This window comes from Chinchilla lanigera, unplaced genomic scaffold (assembly GCF_000276665.1).
Source record: "Chinchilla lanigera isolate Chin_1 unplaced genomic scaffold, ChiLan1.0 scaffold00008, whole genome shotgun sequence".
Taxonomy (NCBI): Eukaryota; Metazoa; Chordata; class Mammalia; order Rodentia; family Chinchillidae; genus Chinchilla; species Chinchilla lanigera.
The window spans coordinates 12,191,064-12,200,239 of NW_004955409.1; positions in this window are offsets into that span (position 1 = coordinate 12,191,064).

The following is a 9,176-nucleotide window of genomic DNA, read 5'->3' on the forward strand; positions in this document are numbered from 1 at the left end:
AAACATCATACCACAGAGATATATGTGCACCCATGTTTATAGCACCATAATTTGTTATAGCTAAATCTTGGAAACAACCAAGATGCCCATCCACTGAAGAATGGATAAAAAAAGATGTGGTATTTTTATACAATGGATTATTACTCAGCTATAAAAAAAAAAGATAAACTTGAGGTTTTTGTAGGTAAATGAATGCAACTAGAGACCATACTCATACGGGAAATAAATTGGACCCAGATGCATAAACATCGTATTGTCTCCCTGGTGCAGGGACCTGAAAGAATAAGTAAAACTCAAAACATACAATAGATGATAGGAAAGGGGAAGAAATTGCTCAAAGGAAGGAATGAGTGGGATGAGGGAAAGAAGAAAAAAGGAAGAAGCAAGGCAAAATATAAATGTATATATGAATGGCTGTGATAACTGTATTGCTGATGTCTGATGGTATATTGAAAGGAAAAGTTAATGCCTAAAATTTTTTATGTTCTGATAAATTTTGCATGCTTATATCTGGTAATCTGAGCAACTGATTTGAAGGTAACAATATGCAATGGAATTACCATGGTGAATTCCTAATATCTTGTGTAGTGAAACACTGTATTACCTCTCAGATTTTATGTAATAATTATTTTCTTATTCTCTTTAATGGTTTGAACAATCTTCCATTCTTACATCTGGTAATCTGAGCAACGTAGTTGAGCATAGCGATATGTAATATAACAACCACCATTAATTCATGTTATTTTGTCTTGAAACCCTGTATCACTTTAAATGTTCTTGCTTTGCTTTGTTTATGTTTGTGATACTGGTATGCTGCTACTGTTCTTTTGTTGTTGTCTTTGTCTGTTTGTGTCTTATTTACTACTCTCTTTAAAATAAAATTAAAAATTAAAAAAAAAGAATGTGACTAGGGGCACACCGTAAGTCATTTATATTGTATGTGTATACCTTGTGTTTGTTTCCTGTATTCCTGTGGGACTCTCATGGTTGTAAATAAACTGTTCTTTTCTTTTCTTTTTCTTTTTTTTTTTTTTGTTGTTGTTTTTTCTCCAGTACTGGGAACCGAACTCATGACCTTGCACTCGCCAGGCAGGCGCTTTGCTGCTGAGCTAAATCCTCAGCCCCTCTTTTCTTTTTTTCTTTAAAAATATTGCCCATTATTTTCACTGGAAGTTCTAAAGTCTCCCTTTTCTAGTTGGTATTCTCAAATTTCACAAATACATCACAAAACATGGATTTTTTTTCCCGTTAATGTTGAAGGGCACTTGGACTGCCCTTTCAGTTGGGAGAAAAAAATCTCATACTGATTTTTGGTGATATCCTCTCCACTATTCTATTATGTTTTTCTGGAATTCACCTTTATTGGGTCCCTTGTATAAAGCCTATTTCTCTTGTTTTTCTTTTTTCATATTTCCCATCTCAATCATTTTGTTCTTTTCTGTGGGATTTACTCAGCTTTATCTTCCTAACTTTATTCTGAATGTTTTCTTTTTGGCAACCCCTATCTTTAATTTCCAAGAACTCTTTGTTCCCTGAATGTTTTTCTTAGCATCTGGTACTTGTTTTATGGATGCAAATCTGTTGACAGTAACAAGCATTGTTGCTTACGGTCCTCATTTGTACTCTGAATTATCGGTTTCCTTTGGAGTCTGTTTCTCTGTTTATCTCACTGTGACTCATATTGAATTTTTTTCTAAAATTTCAGGGAAACCTTCGTTGCATGACTGTATTTAAGAACGACACATTGGGCACCCCTTCCCCTGAGCGTGCTGGCTGGGAGTCAGGCCTGGTGCCTGGGGGCCTTCCTTGTGAGATGGGCTGGCTCTTTTGTTGTGGGTCTTACTGTACAAATGTCAGAATGCTGAGCATTTTGGTATAGGCTCGTTTGATTTTTCCAGAACAAACCATAAAAATCTTCTTTGCAAAGAGGTGTTCAGCTACCTGGAATTCTAGAGATGGGTGGAGCTTTGACTTTAAATTAATGCCTATTTTCAGCTCCATGTTGCTTTCCTGTTGTCCCTGATTGAACCAGATACATGTGAGTCCTCAGCTCCCCGCCCCAGGCCTTTGTCTATATGTGCTTTCCCAGGGATTTTAGGCTGTGGTCCCCTCAGTCCTGTTTCATCTTCCTCTCTTCCCCCTCCACCTCAATTCTATTACTCTTTATCTTCCAGACATTTATTAATGTTATTTCCTACAGATGGCCCACCCTGTGTTCTCATAATAATTATGTTTATTCTTTCTGTATTATTTTGCTGTCAATTAAGTGAGGTGGCAGGAAGAAAGGGAGATGCATTGATGTGGCTTACTTTCCACATGTACAGATCATTTGCATTTTTTCCCCTTAATCTTTTGCCTTCTGGTTCTAGCAAAGGATGGGGGTGGTACTGGGGATTGAACTCAGGGCCTTCACACTGAGCTCCCTCCTAGCCCTTTTTATTTTTTTATTTTGAGATAGTGTCTTGCTAAGCCACTAGGTTGCTTAGACTGAGGTTCAAACTTGCAATCCTCCTGCGTCAGCTTCCCAGAGTGCTGGGATTAGAGGTGTGGGCCACCATGCCTGGCTGTCTAAAAGGAATTCCACTTAAAACTTCTTTCGTGAAAATGTTTCAAGCAGACGTATTTTTATTTCTCTTTCCCCATGAATCCTGTTTGCTGTCCCCTAAGGGTAAAGGTTAGTTCCCAGAGAAAAGGATCAGTAGAGCTTCAACAAAGCAGTCATCCAGACAGGGAGGAGATGATACAGAGGAAATTCCCAAGAAGACATGCAGTGGAAGCAGGGCATTTTTGGCAGGGAGCTGAAAGACTGTGGGAAGAGTGTAGGGCTCAGCCTGGGGTGAGAAATAACAGTGTTAAAAGGCTACTGAAATTGACCGCTGCTGAAGACAAGAATGTTTCCTCTCGTTTCCATTTGGTATGCTGAGGCTCATCTCTGCGGGGCACCTTGCGTTAGCATCGAGTGGCCCAGCGAAGGAGAAATAGCGTGTGGCTCGTACAGTCAGAAGGAGCAGCAGGAGCGTTTCTGAGGATTCCTCATTTCCTCATCATGTAGAACTAATGCAGGTATTAATATGCAGAACTTAGGACAGGCCTAGATAAAACTATATTGAGTTCTAAAAAACAACAACCAAAAGTCTTACTATTAGCCAAGTAAAATTTGCTCATTACTTAAAATGCAAAGTGGCTGAAGGCCCAGTTTTAGAAGGAAGAGAAGTTTCTAGGGCCAAAGGGTCAAGATAAAAGATAGCTGAAGTCAAAAACCAGCATTGCCAAGTATAAGACTCTCTCGTGGTCAGGGCAGCAGGGGAACTCTAAATCCAGGCAATAAGTGTTACAATAGTCACCTTTGGTTACTGCTATGGAATACCAAAGGCAACTCAATTGTAAAGAGAAAAGGTTTGGTCAGGCTTCAGGCAGGCAGGACTTTCCCAGCACTCAACCTGTTTTTCAGCTGCAGAGGCCCTGTCTCAGAGAAAATACAGCTCAGCACCCGTGCTGTTGCCCTAGACAAACACAGGATATTGTAAAAAAGAGATAAGGTGAGCCATGAAATCTTCCAAGCCCCAGGACAGCTGATAACATCCATACATTTACAGTGGACGCTCTGAGGACTTTGACCACTGGTGTTTGCTAAGATCTCAGCTAATGTCCCTGGCTTTCTTTCAAGCCCTATGAAGAAACCTGCTTCTCTTTGTTCTAGACAGATGGTCTTTTTGCCCTCCATCTGCCTGCACCCAGTATTGAATGCTATGCCTTGTTGCCTTCACAAAAGCCTATCGAGTGGTCTCTGCCTCGTGTCCTTTGTTACAGGTTTACTTAGCTCACACTTTTGGAGATGGCACCTGCCTCAACTCAGCTCTGGCAAGGGTGAAGGATGATAGTAGGAGTATGTGTAGGAGCCAGCACTGGCATTCCCAACCAGGAAGCTGAGAAAAAGAGTGAGTGGGAAGAAGGGGGCATCCCAAAATTCCTTTCAAGGGCATGCCCCCAGTGGCCCACCAGTCTCCCATGAGGCTTCACCTCCTTGCCGTAGCACCACTCTTTGGCTGTGTCTTCCATCACTGACCTTCGCGGAGGGGGCACCCAACCCAGAGGAAATATATAAGAGTAAGAGCAAAGCCTAGGGATGCTAAATCCCTGCATTTGACTCTTCTTGACCAGAGTTGTGGTACTACCTGTCCGATATATATGGGATGATTCACCAGACATTAGAGTTTAGGGACCCAAAGTAGTTGCTAACAGTAAGTAATCATATTTTGAGAGCTGTATAGACGTTCGACATCCTTATCTTTCATAGGAAAAAAATTTTAACCTAAGGGGCACTCCCAGATTGTAAGAGCAAAACCTTGGAGATTTAATGAGCTACAGATTTTGGCATAAGTATTACTTCTTACTTAGATAGATTAAGTTTATATTGTTATATGACCCAAAAGAGTGGGCTAGATAGATGTTCCCTTTTATTTATTTATGTATATATTTATTTATTTATTTACGTATCTATATAGGAGCTCTATATGTAAAGGTTATTTCTTGGACAATAACTTCTTGGATAATTTATCCCCTCAAATTTTACATGCTTCTTATAACAGGAATCCAAAGCAATAAAGAACTTTCCTCTTTGAAAGTAATAATCTGGCATGAAATTTTGTTTTTATGGTAATGATTGTATATAGTGTTATTTTATATTTTCTTGAATACCTTTTTTCCATTCTGGGCATTGAACTCAGGGGTGATTTACCACTGAGCTATATCCCTTGCCCTTTTTTATCTTTTATTCTGCAATAGGGCCTCGTAAAATTGCCTAAGCAGGACTCAGATTGTTCTCCTCCTGCCTCAGCCTCCTTCAGTGCTGGGATTGCAGGAAGCTGAGGCAGGAGGAACACCTGGCTCTTTCCTTAATTGTTTTTAAATGAAAACAAGATGTTTAAAAGAAAGGAAATCATCTATATGCCTCTTATTCCACTACGGTAACTTTTTTTTTGTATGTTTCCTTCTACCTGTATAGCACAAAATCTTAGGACTAAAAGACACTTTAAAAATCAAATGGTACCAGGGATATAGCTCAGTAGCACAGCGCCTACCTGGCAAGTGCAAGGTCCTGGGTTTGATTCCTGGTACCCCAAAAAATAAAATAAAATAAAAAAATAAAAACCAAATGGTCTAACCCTGTAATCCCAGAACTCACAGGCTGAGGCAGGATGATTGCTAGTTTGAGCCCAACCTGAGCAACATAGCAACTTAGTAAGATTGTGTCTCAAGATAAAAAATTTAAAAGAGCCAGGATTGTAGCTCAGTGTGAAAGCCCTGAGATCAATTCCCAGTACAAAAGGAAAGGAAACAAAAAGAAATCAAATAGTCCAATTTCTCCATTTTTCACATGACAAAATTAAGACCCAGAGAGCTGTGGTAGGTTTTTCCAGGGTCATACTTTATTTTCTCCTCTAAATGAGATATTCATGCTAAATTAATAAAAAATCTTTGTTAATATGACAGAACTCCCTAATTATCAAATTTTTCCACTTAAAATTAATAACTGCAAGGGGAAAGTATCTATTATATAGTACAGTATTAATGATATCAGAGGGAACATCTGGAGAATTATAGCTGCAACTTCTGTATGCCTTAATAAAAATTTCCAGAAGTCTTGGAATTTTTAGAAAACAGATGTGAATTCAAAGCTTCTGGAGTTTAGGATTTGGATTCAGAATTCCCGTACTTGGTATGCTTCGCTGCTGTGGATGCTGCCTGCGGTGCTGATTCTGAAATGCACCCTCCCTGAATAAAAAGGCAAATTATAGAGCACCTAATTGAGGCTTTCTCTGTGCTATAATTCAAAGAATTGAAATGACATTGAGAAGGGAAGCACTTTGCATGGAACGTGGATAGCTTTCAAAACGGCTGTGTTAAAAACAGTCCGGACTCATAGGAATGTAGGATTCTTAATGTGCTACAGCAGAATAAGGCCTAAAATGGCACTAGAAAAACAGTTTCGATACTAGTTTGCCAAGTTAGGGAGGTTATCTAAGGCAAAACATTTTATTTTTCTAGTTGTGTTGATAAAATGAGACGAGCGTAGGTGACCTCAGAGTCCTTATCCAGCTCTACGGCCTTGCTCTGAGAGTGTGAAAGTGATCCCGTCAAAGCCCCAGATTGAAGAGTGGTCTGCACTGACAGGTCCTAGTGTCCCTTTGTCCTCTGAGACCAACCCTAGGCAGAAACCTGGCGCCTCTTTGGTGCCCCTTTCCCTTCTTCACCACTGGCCTTTCTACCCTACCTGTAACAAAACCCCACCATCTCTGTACAACTCATGCTTTTCTCTTCTCCATCTACTCTATCCTCCCTTCAGTACTTGCCCTTTCAGCTGAACCACAGAAACAAGTACCTTCTTTTCTAATGGTGTCTCGGAGTACAATCTGCATCTCCTAGCTCCGCTTGGTTTGACTTACACGCTCCTGGGAGTGGCCCTTCGTTTATCCCACTCTCTGGCTGTGTAATCTGTCAGCAAATCCTGCTGGGTCTTTCAGGTGTGTCCTAAATATGACCACTTATCATCTCCACTGCTTTTATGCAGGGCCCTGCAGCAATAGCTTCTCACTGTACTCTCAACGTGGCACCCAAAGCAACCCTGTTACATTGAGTCAAGTCATGTCACCCCTCTGCTCCAGGTGACGTTCCTTACAATGACCTGCAAAGTCCTGGGAGCCTCAGCCATCGCTTCCACCCCAACTTCATTTCCCACCGCCCTGCCTGGTGCTGTGGCTGCGTAGACCTGCTCACCACCCCTCCAACCTGCCAGAAACACAGCTGCTCAGGGACTCTGCAGTTGTTCTTCCTGCCCGAAATACTTTTTTCTCCACATAATCGCTGCCAATTTCCTCAGTTTGTTGCTCAATGGCAATGTCACTTCATGAGCTTTCTCTGGTCATTCTATTGTCCTTTCTAAAATTGTAACCCCCTTTCTTATTTTCACCTTGGTACTTATAACCAACATAGTATGTTTTGCTTGTATTTTCTTGTCTGTTCCCCGTGACAGTAGGGCCTTTTGTCTATTGTCTTTTTAAAAAATTTTTTATGAAATAATAAGACAAAGTTTCATAACAATATAATCAGAGTAACAATAGTTAATACACTGCATATTGTTATCTTCAAAATAGTTACACAGTACAAGACAGACAAAAAAGACTTTCTTACAAAGAAGAAACAGATAATAGCACAAAACTTTCTTTTCAATGAATTAAGAGAAACTAGTAATATAACTAAAACAAACTAGCACATATATGAAACTCTTTTTGAAACAATGAAATATGTAATTTGGAGAAGTGTTTGAACTTTCTCCTTCTTTCCTACTTCTATTTTGCTCTTTATTTTATATTTATATATATTTTGTTTCTCATATGAGAAACCACATATTTGAGCTTATGTGTCTGACTGATTACACTATGTTCTCAAGTTGCATCCATTTACCTATAAATGCCTCAAGTTTATCTTTACGGCAGTACAGTAATCCGCTGTGTATAAATACATTTTCCTTATCCATTCATGTTAATGGACATACATGCTGCTTCCAAGATGTAGCCATTATAAATAGTGCTGCTATAAAAATGGCTATGCATGTATCTCTGTAATCGGATGATTTTAACTCTTTTAGGAAAATACCTAGAAAGGGGATAGCTGGGTCAAATGGAATTTCTATTTCTAGTTTTGTGAGAATTGCCACACTATTTCCATAGTGCCTCTACTAGTTTACATTGCCACCAACAATGCAGAAATTTCCTTTTCCCAACATCCTCGTCAGCATTTGTTATTATTAATTTTTTTGATGATAGTCATTCTTTCTGTGGTAAGACAGTATCTCAGTGTAGTTTTAATTTTCATTTCTCTGATGACCAGCAATGATGAGCATTTTTATGTACTTCTTGTATTTATTTGTACTTCTGAGAAATGACTATTCATTTTGTTTGCCTATTTTTTGATCGGATCTTTTGCTATCTATTTTCTTTACTGTCCTGTCCTAAGAACTTAGGATGTACCTACTGTAAAGGGTGCTCATACTGTAAAGGTATTTGGTATCAAATGAGTTGTAGGCAATCTATACCCAGGGAACATAACATCATGCAAAGATGGAGACAGACACTAGATAAAATGTTCGTGGTGAAATAAGATTTGACCACCTTCTTAATCGTGTGAAATTTAAAAAAAACCTCCCATATGTTTATTGTGACATAAGTTTTACCTGTCTTGTGAGATGCTTTAGATGTCTGGTAGAGTATTTTCTAATATTAAACCCTTCATTTGGCCACTAGATGAATCTCATTTTATTCTCCAAGTGTGATCCTGGATACTCAACTAAGTTATGGGGAAAAAAGTACAGTCTACTATAACAGAGGGGGAACTCCGGGTCCTGACTGTGCTCCAGACCTCAAAATTCTAAGGCTGTGATATGTAACACCAAGGGGAAATATGAAGCTATTGAATATACTAATGGAAGTGGTGATGAAATAAACGAATTGTAATATGCTAACATCAAATTTGTCTTAAGTCACAGAAACTCTATTTCTTTTTTTTTTTTTTTCCTCCGCTCTTTCCTTCATCAGAAAAATATTCTCTACAGTTGGGCATGGTGGCACACACGCTTATGATTCCAGCACTTGGGAGGCTGAGGCAGGAGGATCGAGGATCCTCTGGAGTCTGAGGCCAGCCTAAACGACTTAGTGAGATCCTGTCTCAAAAAAAAAAAAAAAAAAAAAAAAAAAAAACACAACAAAACAAGACGCTCTCCCTGGTACACGAGGAGAAGCTTCGCTTATATCGACTTAAGTAGCATTGCAGGGAACAATATTTTCATTTTTTAATTTTTTTATTAAAGAGTAAAAGAAGGATAACGCAGTAATAGGGGAGCTTACCGAATTAGACAAAGTGGTAGGAAATTATCAATGGTGGGAACAATATTTTCACAGAAGAGGTTTCTAGATTACTTGCTGCTGCACGAGCCCGGGTGTCGCTGTCCTCGAACTCCACTGTATTTATCTGCATTCTGTCTCACACTGGGGACCTGAACCTGCCAGCCCAGGAGGGACGTCCCAGCGCAGGAGACTGCGAGACGGGACGGCGTCCGCGGGGGCCGGCGCCGCCCCTGAGGTCCCGGAGTGACCTCTGCGGTGAGAGGGGCTCCCCGG